Here is a 15,939-nt window from a genome sequence, read left to right as displayed (position 1 = left end):
TTTTTTCATTGGTAAGGAACTCTAGGTTGACTTCTTTCCAATACTTTAAAAATATAATTCCAACCTTGCTTCTGTCTTGCATTGTTCCTGGCTCAAAATCTGTCATTCTTATCTTTGGTCCTCTGTGTCTCCCCCCAGCCCCAACCCACCCTCCCACACACACACCTTGGCTGCTTTTTAAAGACTTCTTTCCCCCTTATCATTAATTTAAAGAAGTTTGATTATCATGTTGCTGGAGTTTTGGGTGGGGAAAAGGGTTATTGAACTTGGAGGTGTGGATTTATAGTTTTAATCAAACTGAAAAACTTCAGCCACAAGAATAGCTGCACATTATTAAAGGAGAGAAACAGAGTCAAATAACTGGCGTGACCTGACTTCAAGAATTACTGTCAAGCTGTAGTAATCAAGACAGTGCTGCACTGGCAAAAGAACAGACAAATAGATCAATGGACCAGAGGCAGAGATTCGATAATCATCTGGCCTTTCACAAAAAGTTAAAGCAGTTCAGTGGAGAAAGGATCGTTTTTTCAACAAATGGTGAAGGAGCAGCTGGACCTTCACACACCCTAAAATGCATCTAGACACTGACCTCATACCTTCCACAAAAATTAACTCAAGGTGGATCATAGGCCTAAATATAAAACACAAAACTTCAAAACTTAGAGGATAACATAGGAGAGAATTTAGATAATCTTGGGTTTGGTGAAGACTCTTTAGATACTACACCAAAGGCACAATCTATGAAATTAAAAATGGATAGTGGAACTTAAAAATAAAACTTCTCTCTGGAAAAAACACTGTCAAAAGATAAGCCATAGACTGGGAGAAAATACTTTTAAAAAACTTATCTGATAAAGGACTTTATCTAAAATATAATCTTTAAGAAATCTTTGTTTTCTAAAATACACATCTTTAAGAAATCTTAAAACTCAACAATCAGAAAATGAACAACCTAATTAATAAATAGGCAGAATTCTGGGCAAACACTTTACTAGAGATGACATACAAATGGGAAATAATATAAACATGTGCCCAATATTATATTAAAAAATTGCAAATTGAAACAATGAGATACCACTGCACACCTATTTGAATGGCTCAAAACATTGACAAGACGAAATACTGATGAAGATGTGGCACAAAAGACATTCTCCTGTACTGCTGGTGGGAATGCAAAATGGTACAGCTCTTCCTATACGACCCTGCAGTTGCAATTCTTGTCATTTACCCAAGTGAGTTGAAAGCATGTCGATCCAAAAACATGCACACAAATATTTATAGCTGCACATAAATATTTATGGCAGCTTTTTTAACAATCGCCCCAGAATTGGGAGCAACCAAGATGTCCTTCAATAAGTAAACAGATAAACTGTGGTGTATCCACACAGTGGAATATTAATCAATGTTAAAAAGGAGTTTGCTATGAAGCCATGAAAAGACATAAGGAAGACATATTCTTTTAAGGAAGCTTAAAAGAATATTGCTAAATGAAAGCCAGTGTAAAAGGCCACTTAATGTGTGATTCCAGCTAGATAACATTCTGGAAAAGGCAAAATAAGAGAAACAATAAAAGAAATCAGTTGTCAGTGGCTTGGGTGGAGGGAAAGAAGGATAAATATATTATTTCCTAGTATCCAATATTTTGAGTTGTATTTTGTTTTATTTACTTCAGGTGGGAGCTACATTTGGTGCCTGTTATTTCATATTAGTAAGAAGTAGAAGTCCCTCCATTGGTGAATTAATAGTAACCTTGCATTTTGTGTTTTCTTGATTAATATATATTATGTGTATTACTACTATTTAGTAGGGCGGGCAGGGAGTCAGGATATTTTCATGTTGAAGAAGGGTTCTCATCAACACTCCCACTGAAATGTGGGCAAAAGCCAAGGACAAATAATTTATAATACACTGAAATAGTAAAAATTTAAAAATAGTATTTTTCAATAAAAAATTTTCAACTTAAGCCCTCGTTGGTGTAGCTTAGTTTGTTGGAGTGTCATAACCAAAATACTGTGAGTTCAATTCCTAATCCTGGCCTGTGCAGGAGGCAGCCAATCAGAGCTTCTCTCTTGCATCGATGTTTCCCTCTCTTCCTTCCTTTCTCTCTAAAGGAAATGGAGAAATTGTCCTCAGTTGACGATTAAAACATTTTTCAACTTAAAAACATTTTCACGTATCGTATTGGCAAACATGAAAACCAAAAATGCTAAAATGCTCGGAGTTAATGAGAATATGGGAAACAGACCCTCATAAAGTGAGGATAGAACAAAAACTTTCTTTTCCAGTTTTATTGAGAAATAATTGACACACATCACTGTATAATTTTAAGTCATACAAAGGTGATTTGATTCACTTATATTGGGAAATGATTACTATGATAGGTTTAGTAAACATCCATCATCTCATACAGATACAATTAAAAAAGGAAATAATTTCTCCTTGTGATGACGGTTCTCAGTCCTGTGTGTCATACGGCAGTGTTCACTATCGTCATCACATTGTGTGTTGTATCCCTAGCACTTCGTTGTCTTATAAAAGTTTGTACCTTTGATTACCTTTCTCCAATTTCCCCTCCCCCACCCCACCACTGATAACCACTAATCCGATCTCTTCTTATGAGTTTGGTCTTTTTTGTTTTCTTGCTTTTTTGTTTTTTTAGATTACACATAGATGAGGTCACACTGTGTTTGTCTTTCTCTAACTTATTTCACTTAGCATAATGCCTTCAAAGTCCATCCATGTTGTCACAAATGATAGGATTTCCTCATTAATTATGGCTGAATCATAAATATTTATGCATACATGTATACACATGTGTATATGTCTATATATACATATGTGTATGTATGCATGCATGTATATAGACATAGATGCACATATATGTACATTTCTGTGTATATATTATTATATATACACCATAACTTTTTTATCCATTCATCTATTGATGGTGGCTTAAGTTAGAAACAAAAAATTTATGCAACTTTACAATTTGGCAATACATGCATAATATTAACTGTATATACTTGTGATTCTGCATTTCTGCTTTTAGGATCTTTTGATGCAGAAATACATGAGTGTACAAAAGTGAACATGTGAAAATGAGCATCACAACACTGTTTATAACATTAAAACTGACAAGGACCAGAGGGGAGGGAGGGGGTCACGGGGGAAGAAGGGGAACATGTACAAAGGACTCATGGGCAAGGACAATGGGGAGGGCATTGTCTTTGGGAGCAAGGGTTGGACAGGGCAGGGGAGAGCAACAGGTGGGGGAGGGGAATGGGGACAACTAACTGAACAACAATAAAAAAATGAAATAACTTTGAAAACAGTAAAATGTCCGTCTCAAAGAAAGATTAACTAAATTACAGTACACTTACATATTAAACACTGATAGCTGTTAAAAAGAAATGAGGTCAAGATTTTATAAAAGTGAAAAGAGCAGCTTGCACAACACAGCATGAAATACAATTCTATTTAAGTAATTTTTTTATATATTACATTAAAGTATAGGTTTCTAATGACATTTACTAAAATGCGAACAGAGGCTGTCTCTGGGGAGTGTTCATTTTCTTTGACTAAGGTTGGAGGTGGAGGAAGGTTGGATTTTCACTTATACCCTTTGGTAATACTTGGCTTTTTTACAGAGTACATACTGTATTTTATAATTTGCAGGTTCCCCTGATGGTCTGGAATCTGTCTCTCTGGGGCTGTGGTTCTTCAACCTCAGTGTGCTTCAGTGGTGTCTGAGAGGCTCATTAACAGTATACGCTCCATCTCAGACCTAGTAGATTAACCTTTGGGTGGAGGCCAAGGATTCTGCATTTTAAACTATCTCTTTGAGTTATTCTCATGCACATGAAATTTTGAAAACCATTGGATCTATGGGCCCAAGAGGCTGGTGTAGCTTTGGGAAGGTAGAGAATACTAAGGGAGAGCTCTCGAGATCCAGATGCAAGACTGTGTAAGAAACTCTGTGTGCCCTTGAAATAGCTCCCACTGTGGCAAAGGTGGGCACAGCACACATTCCAAGGGCAGGGAGTGGGTAAGGAGCCTAGGACTACCTGAGCCCAGCTCAAGGGTCTGCCATCAGTCACATTGTCACAATGACCCCTCCAACAGGGTCAGTGCGTTTGCAGCAACATGGCCTGTCAACCGTTGTTGCCAGTCTCAGCCTGGAGCCTGCGCCAGCAAAGATGCAGTAAATATTTACTGACTCACACTGGGGAAACACTTCTTTCCCTTCTCATTTTCTGTCTTTCCTCCCCTCCTCATCCTGACCTTTTCCCATCTGTCATCTTTTTTCCCTGGCTTGTGGGTTTGTGGTCTACTCTTGAAGAAACATCCATCTAAAACAGATCTAGGCACCAAATAGAAAAAAAAAGCCTATATCTGAAATCATATCAGTATCAATTCAATCCCCCAATTCATCAGGTTGTACCAATATGACATTTGATCATTCACTTGGGTTAATTCTTTTTCTTGTTATTATGTGTGATTATATTTGGTTCCTCTTTAGTTTCATGACTCTGCTTTTATTTGCAAACATTTACTTCCACTTCCTAGCATTGCAATACATCGAGGCATCATTTGCCTTTGATTTCAGATAAACTGTTCTTTCTGCACAGCACACAGTAAGTGATATTCTGCTAAAATATGTTGGGTTGGTAAGAACACATAAGTATGGATCACTGGCTTTTCATATTTGGTATTTTCTGACTTAAAGAAACTTGTGAATTGCTCATTGATTTTTATGTTAAATCAGTATTGAATAAGTGTTAGCTCCAGCAGTACTTGAAGTCAGTCGAATCTTAAAACAGAGCTTAAAAATATTAATTATGATCAAAGAGGGCAAATTGATTAATCTTTTTACAAAACCTTTGCTTAAAACTGCAATCACAGGTACAGCTCTCTGCTCACTTCCTCCCAGCCCCTGCTCCCAGAGACAAGTTGTGGTCTTCACTGTGATTTGAAAGGGACTAACCACAATGGCTAGATAAGAGCTTTAACATTACCTGCACCCTCTCTACCTCCGTTTAAGCACTCTTACTTCTCACACAGATTTTGGCGATTGCTCCTCCTCCCTGAACTACCCTCCCAATCCATTCTCTAGCCTGAGGCTTTGGTGATCTTTCTACAGGACAAATTTAATTATTTCTCTCGATTTGCTTATCATCTGTTCATCCCCTGTGCAGTGGTTTTCTGTTGTTCTGGCCACCCAGAACAACTACTTTATTTATGGACATGAGATTCTTAAATTTAATATTAGAGGGAGCATTTCCTTCCTGGGAGTGGAAGCTAAAAGAGCAGAAGTTCAAGAGCTGTCAATGGCCATGTTTTCACCATGTGCTGGAACCCAGTCAACAGTGAGAAAGCACACAGCCAACCCATGGGGAGAAGCATGGATGAGAGACAGGCAGCAACCTGCTGGTCGTATTACAAGCTCTGGTTCAAGTTGTCCCTAAACCTTGACTATAGTCCATCTTTGCTCACGTTGTTTGTTCCACATTTCCTTGTACCATATGACATACTCCAGTACATTCCTATAATGTCTCCCCTTTCACCTAAGCCAGCTGCAAATAGGTTTTTGTTACATGCAAACAAAAGGGCCTTGATTAGAATAGCTTGTAAGGCCCTCCACGATATGACCTCAGCTTATCAATTCAGTCTTCATATAACCCTTAGGGAGATGCCCAGCTGCAAGTGCAGAACACAGACAAACACTTAAATAATAAAGACATTTCATTCTCTCACACACCAAGAAGTTTAGACAAAGATAGTTCCAGGCATAGTTTATTAGCTCAGCTAAAGGCTAGTGCCTGAGTCAGCTCTTTGCAATTCTTTGAGTCTTTTCCTTGATCACAAGATGGCTGTAGCAGCTTCCTCTAGGCTGTTTCTAAGGCCTGTGCGAGCATCCCAGACAGGGAAGAAGTGGGGGCAACAGCTTTCTCCTTGGGAGGGTCCAATTTTAACCCAGAAAAGAAACTTCAGCTGACTTCTGCTTAGATCTGATTGGCCAAAAACTCTGATAGCTAATTAAAGTGAAATTACCTTCCTTTATTCCCTAGAATCATTCATCCCCCTTAAACCAATGGATCTGTGCCAACTTTCTGAGATTCTGTTATTTGAGAAAGGGAATTGGGCAAGGAACCGTGTCCACCACACATATGCTTCCATTATTCTCTGACTACCACTGTCACCACTGCCCCAACTCTAAGAGCCACACTTACTGAACTGCCTTTGGTGCCCAGGCATGCTACGCTCTCTGGTTTCTGGGTCTTCGCAGGTAATGTTTGTGCTGCCCAGAACGCACGCTCTTTCCTTCATGTTCTAGCTTCTTGGTCTGTGTGGCTCCTACTTCCTTCTCCCTTTGGGCCTCAGCTTAGATATCACTTTCTTCGGAAAGTTTTCCTGACCCTCAATACCATAGCACCTTCTTGTAAGTCCTGTCTTAGAACATACCAAACTATACTGTAATTTTCTAACTACTTATTTGTAACCTCTACTAGACCGTACATTCTGATGGCTTATTGCCCATGGTCCCACACAGAACCTACATGTGGTAGATAATGAATAAATACTTGCAGAAATGAAGCACTTTTTTGGGTGTACTCAGAATAAACTTGTGTTAAAATCACTTTAAAAAGTTCATAGGGATGTAGGTGTTCATTTATTTCCGATATTTGCTAAAGGGAATAGACAAAAGAGTGATTTGTTTAAAAAATGATTTTTCTTTTTTTTGGTTTTAATTTAATTTTATTTTTTAAATATATTTTATTGATTATGATATTACAATTGTCCCATCCCCCACCTTTACTCCCCTTTGCCCTGCACACCCCCTCCCACCTGCATTCCCCCCTTTAGTTCATGTCCATGTGTTGTACATGTAAGTTCTTTGGCTTCTGCATTTCCTATGCTACTCTTAACCTCTCCCTGTCTATTTTCTACCTGCCATTTATGCTGCTTATTCCCTGTACCTTTTCCCTCATCTCTCCCTCCCGCTTCCCCGCTGATAACCCTTCATGTGTTCTCCATTTTGGTGATTCTGTTCCTGTTCTAGTTGTTTGCTTAGTTTGTTTTTGGTTTTGTTTTTAGGTTCGGTTAACAGCTGTGAGTTTGCTGTCATTTTACTGTTCATAGTTTTGATGTTTTTCTTAGATAAGTCCCTTTAACATTTCATATAAGAAGGGCTTAGTGATGATGAACTCCTTTAACTTGATCTTACCTAGGAAGCACTTTATTTGCCCTTCCATTCTAAATGATAGCTTTGCTGGATAGAGTCATCTTGGATGTAGGTCTTTGCCTTTCATGACTTTGAATACTTCTTTCCAGACCCTTTTTGCCTGCAAGATCTCTTTTGAGAAATCAGCTTATAGTCTTATGGGCACTCCTGTGTAGGTAACTGTCTCCTTTTCTCATGCTACTTTTAAGATTCTCTCATCTTTAACCTCGGGTACTGCAATGATGATGTGCCTTGGTGTGTTCCTCCTGGGGTCCAACTTCTTTGGGACTCTCTGAGCTTCCTGGACTTCCTAGAAGTCTATTTCCTTTGCCAGATTGGGGAAGTTCACCTTCATTATTTGTTCAAATAAGTTTTCAATTTCTTGCTCTTCCTCTTCTCCTTCTACCACCCCTATGATTCGGATGTTGGAACCTTTAAAGATGTCCTGGAGGTTCCTAAGCCTCTCCTTATTTTTTTGAATTCTTGTTTCTTCATTCTGTTCGGGTTAAATGTTTCTTTCTTCCTTCTGCTCCAAACCGTTGTTTTGAGTCCTGGTTTCCTTCCGCGTCACTGTTGGTTCCCTATTCATTTTCCTTTATTTCACTTTTCGTAGCCTTCATTTTTTCTTCTAATTTGTGACCAAACTCAACCATTTCTGTGAGCATCCTGATTACCAGTGTTTTGAACTGTGCATCTGATAGGTTGGCTATCTCTTCATCACTTAGTTGTATTTTTTCTGGAGCTTTGATCTGTTCTTTCATTTGGGCCATTTCCTCAGCACATCTGTTACGTAGTAAGGGGCGGAGCCTTAGGTTTACACCAGGACAGGGCAACACTGGTGGCTGCATTGTGATACTGTATGTGCTGGAGAGGTCTGAAAGGGAACAGTGCTGCTTGCTCTGCCCTCTGCTGGTTTTCAGTCACTTTCCCACAATCAAATTGGGCCTTTCTGGTGCTGATTCCCAGGTGGGTAGACTTGTGTACATTCTAGGACCCTGTGGGTCTCTCCAATGAACTCTTCTATGAGGCTGGGAGTTTCTCCTGCTGCTGCCTCAACCCCCAAGGTGCTGTTAAAAAAATTTCTGATAGATATTTTACATTTGAAAGTCTTCACTAAGATGGCTTCCAAAGAACTCAGCAAAGGATGATTTCCTGCTTATGTGAGGCAATCTTTATTGTGCTTGTCTCACACAAGAGCTACAGATTCTTAGAGCTTTTGAATTGTCCTTAAATAGTTTTTCAAATGTGGCAGATTTCTGCATATAGATTCATAACATAGTAAATGTAGCTAAGTGATGAACTTATCTGAATATTATAAAATTCTGTTTTACTCTGCAACTTCTTGCTACCATTTTTTATTAAGGAAAAGCGATAATGAGACATGATAGGACACTTTCAATCCCTTCTCTAAGCAGATGGGGTTTAAATAAAGAATGAATGAATGAAATGAAGTGGGAAAAAATAATCACCAAATTTGACTACTATAATAGAGTGGCGCTTTGACATTTTAGCACTTCGAAGTTAAAAATACCGAGTTTGTGATTTATATGAGATATTGAAACATTCATCCACAAAGTTTTAAAACAGAATTTTCCAGGCATAGTGAGTTGGGGCCTCTTTGGATCTTAGATATGGTATTGCCACTTTTGGGTGTCATATGCTGACCTTTTTCTGGGCAACCACCCAACAGCTGCCAGTTTGGAGTGGGGCCCAAAGTGGGCGGGGGCTCTGCAGCTGGCCCTTGTGCAGGGCAGGCAGCTCTGCCCTGGCCCTGGTGAGCACACGGATCCAGTGCTGCTGGAATTGCCTGGGGCCCATCTGAAAGCGTGATGGAACCCGTGACAAGCCCCAACAAGAGAATGCAAAGGCCCCTTTAGTAGATGACCCCTCATTTTGAGAAATAACTCCTGGCTTGTGGCTAGGCTCACACAGAGACAGAATCATCAGCCATCTGGCATAAGATGGCCACGTTACCTTGATGCCTCCCATAAAACAGTGTTGTCTCAGACACATAGCCATAAAGCCAGGCATTCCCAGCTGTGATCCACATCCAATAGAGGGAGAAGGAGGAGGAGAGTATGAAGGCCAAGCCTATGAGAAGCCTGAAGACTCAGGTGAATTGAATGAATACACAGCTGCACTCCTATATTACTTTCCTTCATATGTCTCATAGGGAGTTTCCCATGACGAGTGGAGCAGGGATAGAGTAACTTCAACCTGGTGTACAGATGGCTTCGCATGATGTGCTGGCACCAGGCAGACACAGAGAGGAAGCATTCCCGTTTTCCAGGGTGGCCCTGAACTACATTTGTGAAGGAGAATGCTTACAATGTTAAATTTTGAGAAGTAATTGTGTTGTCCACTTTGGAAGAAAGGAAACATTTTATTGTCTATTTTACTTGGGATCAGGATCTATACCAATTCTTGAGCTCATTATTTGGCACAGAGGTGCCATCCAAATCTGTAACAAGTAAGGCAATTGAATCTAGTGCTCAACAATCTGGGTTGTGCCAGACATTAACTCTGTCATTGCTGGATTCAGGGGAGGTCAGAGATGTCTCTGAGGGAGGGACCAGGATGACCTGGGCAATGTGTGTAGTCTGGGGCAAGGAGCTCGGTAGGGACAGTGGCGATGTTATAAAGATGGAGAGGCCTGAATCAGCACATACAAGGTAATTTTAGTCCTGGCCTGACTAAGATGGTCAGGGACTTAGGAGAATCAAGACTGGAGAACTGACGACTAGGCAGTTTCAGGGAAGGATGGATGGACTATTCAGAAGGGCCCAGACCGTGAGAATATCTGTTTATGGGAGTGCACATTAAGAGACTATCATTGCAGAAGAGGCTCTTAATAAGTAGGGAAAAATGATTCCTTCTCTAGGAGTCAGTCATTCTCCTCCTCCAGCTAGTCTGTTGGTCCATGGACCTGACAGCTGTGATGGCCAGAATGGAGGAGGTGCTTGGACTCAACGACACAATCAAGACTGATTCCTATACTGGCAGCAACAGCGACCAGCAATGTGCTTCTAGGGCACCTGGCCTGCTACTCTGTGGCAGATCAGTTATTTTAAGTTGGGAATGCCCCTTGATCATGAAAGAGCAGCAACTTATCATCACTGGAATAGTTTTTATGGATTTGGATTTGCTTTCTCTGCTTACATGCCTCCAAAGCAGGGATATCCAACCCGCAGCCTGCAGGCCGCATGTGGCCCAATATGGCTATGAATGTGGCCCAACACAAAATCATAAATTTACTTATTAAAGCATTATTTAATTTTACTACAAACTTTTATACTAAATTTTATTACTTAGATATGTATATTTTCTATATTAGTGATCACAAACTTGGGACCTGCTCAACAATTTTCAAAGATTATCAAGAGGGCTGCTGAATAATTAGGGTTATTACCTGAGGACTTTTTTGCTTCTCTGTGGTGGCAAGTATCACAAAAATTATGCACAGACCTTTTTTTGCTCATCAGCTTTTGTTAGTGTTTGTGTATTTAATGTGTGGCCCAAGACAACTCTTCTTCTTCCAGCGTGGCCCAGAGACACCAAAAGGTCGGACACCCCTGCAGGCGTCACAGGATGCTGTGCATGGCTTCTGATTGATGCACTCACTGCATGGAGACACAGGCAAGGCACTAGGCCACTGGCTGCCTGGCCTTACTGTGTATAATATCCAGTCACCCCGATGATGCCAGGCTTCACTGGAATGGCCACGTGGAAATTTAGCCACAACACTATCTAAGATGTATTGTGATATTGGTGTGCTTTGATGTAGAACATAAAACATGAACGAAACCAGTGACCAACACATTTAATATTGTTTTTACAGACAGAGTGGAATGCATCCTAGGACCTAGAGGTGAAGATACCTCTTGCAATTACACCTATTCTTTCTCTTTCAGAAATTTTGCTTTAACTCTTTAAAAATATTTAACTCTTTTAACCTAAAATGTTCAGTTCTTAGTGGAGAAATGCTTCATCCAAGGGTTAAAAAAGTGTAGGTTTTATTGGCTTGGTAGCTAAGACAGTCACCTGGACTTGCTGGATTCTTTGTGCAATCAGGGCAAAGAACCTGGCAAGCTGTGGTGCTGGCTGGAAACCAGAACTGGGAAGAAACAAAGAAGGAATCTGTTATATGTCAGCAGCAGTCTTGTGAACGCCTGCAGAACAGAGGGCAGTAGCTTGTACCAATATTTCCTTGCTAAGTATACTATTTATTCTCATGTTTCCTTTTTAAAATGAGAATTATAATAATGAAATTTTTTGTTTCCTTTTTTTCCAGGAGCATGTAATGTTCTCCAAGTAATGGTTGAATTTATCATGTTGTCCTTAGGCTGTAGAGCATTGAGATTGGGTTGTGACAGACCTGAAGAGGGATGAATATGAACCAGAGGTCCTGGACTTGAAGGCCCATATCTCACCTCCGTGTGCGATGACTGGAAATGGCTTTGGTTGTCTCCCACTGCTGTTGAGTGAGGGTTGGTGATCATGTGTCATGACCATTTATTTTGGATACAGAGGGGGAAAGGTATGTGGTGTGTGAGTGTGTGTGAGCATTCTGGGCAGCCAGAGGGAGTGTTGTAACTGGTGACATTTTGGTAGCTACATGGTCAATGGTGATTTCAATGTTCTCAGAGAGATTATGCCTTTGAACAGAGATGTAGGCTCCAGAAGATCCCGTCTATGCTATGTGATGTTATGTGACTCTGTGTGGCCATAGGCACCTGCCTGGGAGTTGCTACCTGACTGTGTTCTGCATCCCTATGAATAGCATTTGGAATAGTGAGACGGAGAGGTGAGAGGCCACTCAATCCAAGTGGCATTCATGGCAAATTCTGGAAAGAGATCTGTGAACTCCTTGAAGCCTTGGAGCCTTCCCACTTCTTGTCATTTTGAGCCTTTGCCCTTCACTTTTTCCTTAGAATCCATGAAATGTTCTAGAATCCTTCCCATAATCTTCCATTTTTGTCTAAGTTAGCCAGAGTTGTTTTATGTCCCTTGCAACCAACGAACATTAGTTAACAACTATAGCAAATAAAGATTACCTGTGTTCAGGTTTCCCTTGCAATCCAAAAGTAGAGCATTCTACGAAAACTTCCATGAACTGAAATGGCATAAAGTAAAGAAGCAGTTACCATTAATTAATACAGAATAATTTTGAGCATTCCTAGACCCAAAATTCAAAACGCACACAATGCTTTTATTTTGTTAACCATGATGGAAATGCTAAATTGCATCCAGTTTTATGCTAAGGGTAACGCTCTTAGGAACTCTCTTAGGCTTTTCTGGCACCTTAGGACACGTTTTGCTATTGGATGCACAAAATAAAACACAGATGTTCACAAACTCAGTTTAAAGCTATGGGGGTTTAATGCTGAGGTGCCGAGTGTAGTTCTTGGGAAGTAGCTTGGTGGGGCCACTCTAGCTGCCTCCACACCAGTTCACTGCAAAACACAAAAGGCTATTTTCACTTTTCACCTTTTTTTGTAAGAGTGAAAATCCTTTTAGGATTTCTTTCAGTTAGTGAAAGCAAGTATTTCACAAAAGCAAGGTTGCATAACACGAACTTTCGAAAAGCAAGGCATACCTATATACGGTGATCCTAGATGGCGTTGCTCAAGTTTAACTAAAATTGTCAAGTCCTTGTGAAGAGGAAGACTACAAGAAGAAAAGAAGACTTCCAAGCAAACCTCTCCCTCCATGGGGTCATGCTGCTCTTCCCCTTTCCTTAATTCTTTGGTGGAAAAACTCAGCCTGGATTACTGGAATAATGGTATTTATTTTTCTAAAGTTAAAATTTGGATCTACAGAGGGTGGCATGGGGAAGGATAAAAAATAGCCGTCTGGAATGACTCGTTTTTATAGGTAGCCTCGCACAGCTGGTCTAGTGAAGGAACGGGTCAGATGGACGGGACGTGAGGATACGTGGACCTGGAATTACGGCCGTCAGAGCGTCATGGCAAATGTCCACATGGGAGCCGGACGGAACCCTCTCGTGCTTCCTCACATCTGTACCGTTTCAGTCGTCTCGCTGCCGCTGGGACAAAGATAGATGTTCTGGTGGCAGTGGATACAGGGCATGAGGAAACTTGCCAAATCAGCAGAATTCCATATTGGTGGCTTTAGGTGTATTATTTAATGTCACCTCTTCCTGTTTATTTTCATTCACTGCTCTAGAATCTCCTCATGGAAATCTATCACCCTCTACTATGTGTTAATGCAATGGTTCTTAAACTTTGATAATCCTAACCATTGCTTAGGGGTGCTTGTTAAAATGCCTATTCCTGGGCCTGACCTTCTGAGGTCCTACTTTATGAGGTTTGAAGTGGGACCCAAGTAGCTCCACTTTTTTTCAACATTTATGTATGTATGTATGTATGTATGTATGTATGTAAGTATGTAAAGGGGATGAGAGGGAGAGAAGGAGAGAAACATCAATGTGAGAGAGAAACATCGATTGGTTGCCTTCTGACCAGGTACTGAAACTGCAACCCAGGCATGTGCCCTGACCAGGAATCTAACCTTTTGGTTTGTGGGACGACACCCAACCAATTGAACCCCACCAGCCAGGGCATCAGGTAAGCTCTGTTTTTAATAGCCAGAATTTTCAAATGCAGTTAGTCACTGGTTAGTGACCATATCAATGATATCCTTTCAAAACCAGGACACTTTAAAAGTGAAATATATCGCTACAAATAAACACTGGAATGACAGATGCCAAGCAGCACTGCCCCAGGCCAACCATGATACGGCCCGTTATTGACCACGTTTGAGAAGCACTGCTAAGCAAAATGAAACTTCAGTCATAACAACTCAGGCAATTCACATTTAAACTGCTTGTGGCATTGAAGTCCTTATTGTATATGAGAAATTTTAGGCCTCCAGAAAACATAGATGTAAGTCCACTTGCTTTTTAAGTGGGCACTGCTGGCCTACTGTGCCTCAGACAATTTGCATAACCTTTGGTTGGCTTGGTTTGCCCAGTGATTTTTGAGCTAGTTCAAGTACTTTTAAATCACAAAAATCCAGCCTTGCAGAGGCCACAGCCACCTCAGATGTTTCTGCACCCAGCCGTGGTCAACCTCATCGTGTTCTTCGACATTGTTGCTGATGGCGACCCTTTGGGCTGCGTCTCTTTAGAGCTGTTTGCAGACAAAGTGCCAAAGACAGCAGGAAACTTTCATGCTCTGAGTGCTGGGGAGAAAGGATGTAGTTATAAAGGTTCCTGCTTTCACAGAATTATTCTGGGATTTATGTGCTAGGGTGGGGACTTCACACACCACAATAGCACAGGCAGTAAGTCCGTCTACCAGGAGAAATCTGATGCTGAGAATTTCATCCTGAAGCACACGGGTTCTGGCATTTTGTCCATGGCAAATGCTGGACCCAACACAAATGGTTCCCAGCTTTCCATCTGCACTGCCAAGGCCGAGTGGCTGGATGGCAAGCAGGTGGCCTTCGGCCAGGGGGAAGAAGGCATGGATGTTGTGATAGCCATGGAGCGCCAAGGGTCCAGGAATGGCAGGACCAGCCGGAAGATCATCATCACTGACTGTGGACAACTCGAATAAATTTGGCTTGTGCTTTATCTTAACCACCAGACCATTCCTTCTGTAGCTTGGGAGAGCACCTCTTCACCCCCATCTTCATTCCATCATGGAATGTTCTATAATCTTCATGCTCTCAACTCAGTTCATGGGGTTTCACGTTTTCCTTACCCCTTCCAACTCTAGCTGGTTTACAGAGTTAAGTTTATGATTACGAAATAAAACTAAATAACAATCGTCCAAGAAAACCCTGTGAAATTCCTTCTCTTCTTCCATCCATCCCTTTGTCCCTCCCCTCCATCAGACATCTGTTTATTGAATAGTCACCGGCAATCCGTTAGACTGAGAAAGTCAGGGGCTGGGGGAATACAACCACAGATCCTCATTCCTCTTACTACTTAAAAAGTGCAGAGACGGTCCAGCTCTGCAGCTGGTGGGATTAGGTACGGTTCCGCTCAGCTGTTTAGAACCAAAAGGAAACATGCATTTTGTGTTAATGCTAGTTTTGCAGTTCACCAGAAATACGTTAACCCTGAACCTTCAAAGGACTAGTTCCTTCAAAGCATTGTAAGTGATGTGAGACTATAAGTGTAAAACGACGTCCCTTTTGTCTGGCATGATTGTCAGGGTGTTTAGAATCACACTTGTTGGTGAAGATAAGGTTTCATCTTGCTCCTTTATAGTCAGTTTTGAGTTTGCACTGTAGAGACCAGATCAAGTGTGGCAGAAAAGTAGGCATCTGCCAGGGATGAGCAAAGCACTTACTATTTCAAGCCACTAATAAAATATGGTGTTCGCTGCACAGGTAAATTAGCAAATTACCCTCATGGTGACATGGATACATTAATATTCTTTTAAAAAGATTGAATTATTTGCCTCATAAAAATGGTCCCTCTACCCCGCTGGTGGCTCAGTTCGTTGGGCGTCTTGCCACAAACTGAAAGGTCTCTGGTTCAGTTCTGGGTTGGTGCCCAGGCCTGGGTTGCGGGTTTGGTCCCAGGTCTATGTTTCTCTCCCACACAGATGTTTCTCTCCCTCTCTTTCTCCCTCCCTTTCTCTCTCTTTAAAATCAAAAATTAAGAGAAAAAGATCCTGCTCCCTAATTTTTAAAGTTAAGAGTTCTGGTGAGCTTAGAAGAGTTCTATGATGTTTACTTTTTCT

The 15,939-nt window shown here is 41.0% G+C and overlaps 1 pseudogene; it reads left to right on the top strand.

Annotated features, from left to right (window-relative positions):
* Positions 1–14,286: 14,286 nt before the first annotated feature.
* On the top strand, positions 14,287–14,802 carry LOC123811194 (annotated as a pseudogene).
* The last annotated feature ends 1,137 nt before the right edge of the window (positions 14,803–15,939 follow it).

Source organism: Phyllostomus hastatus, unplaced genomic scaffold (genome assembly GCF_019186645.2).
Source record: "Phyllostomus hastatus isolate PE091 unplaced genomic scaffold, TTU_PhHast_1.1 phas_scaffold_78, whole genome shotgun sequence".
In the NCBI taxonomy this organism is placed as follows: domain Eukaryota; kingdom Metazoa; phylum Chordata; class Mammalia; order Chiroptera; family Phyllostomidae; genus Phyllostomus; species Phyllostomus hastatus.
This window is presented reverse-complemented; position numbering and strand designations above follow the sequence as displayed.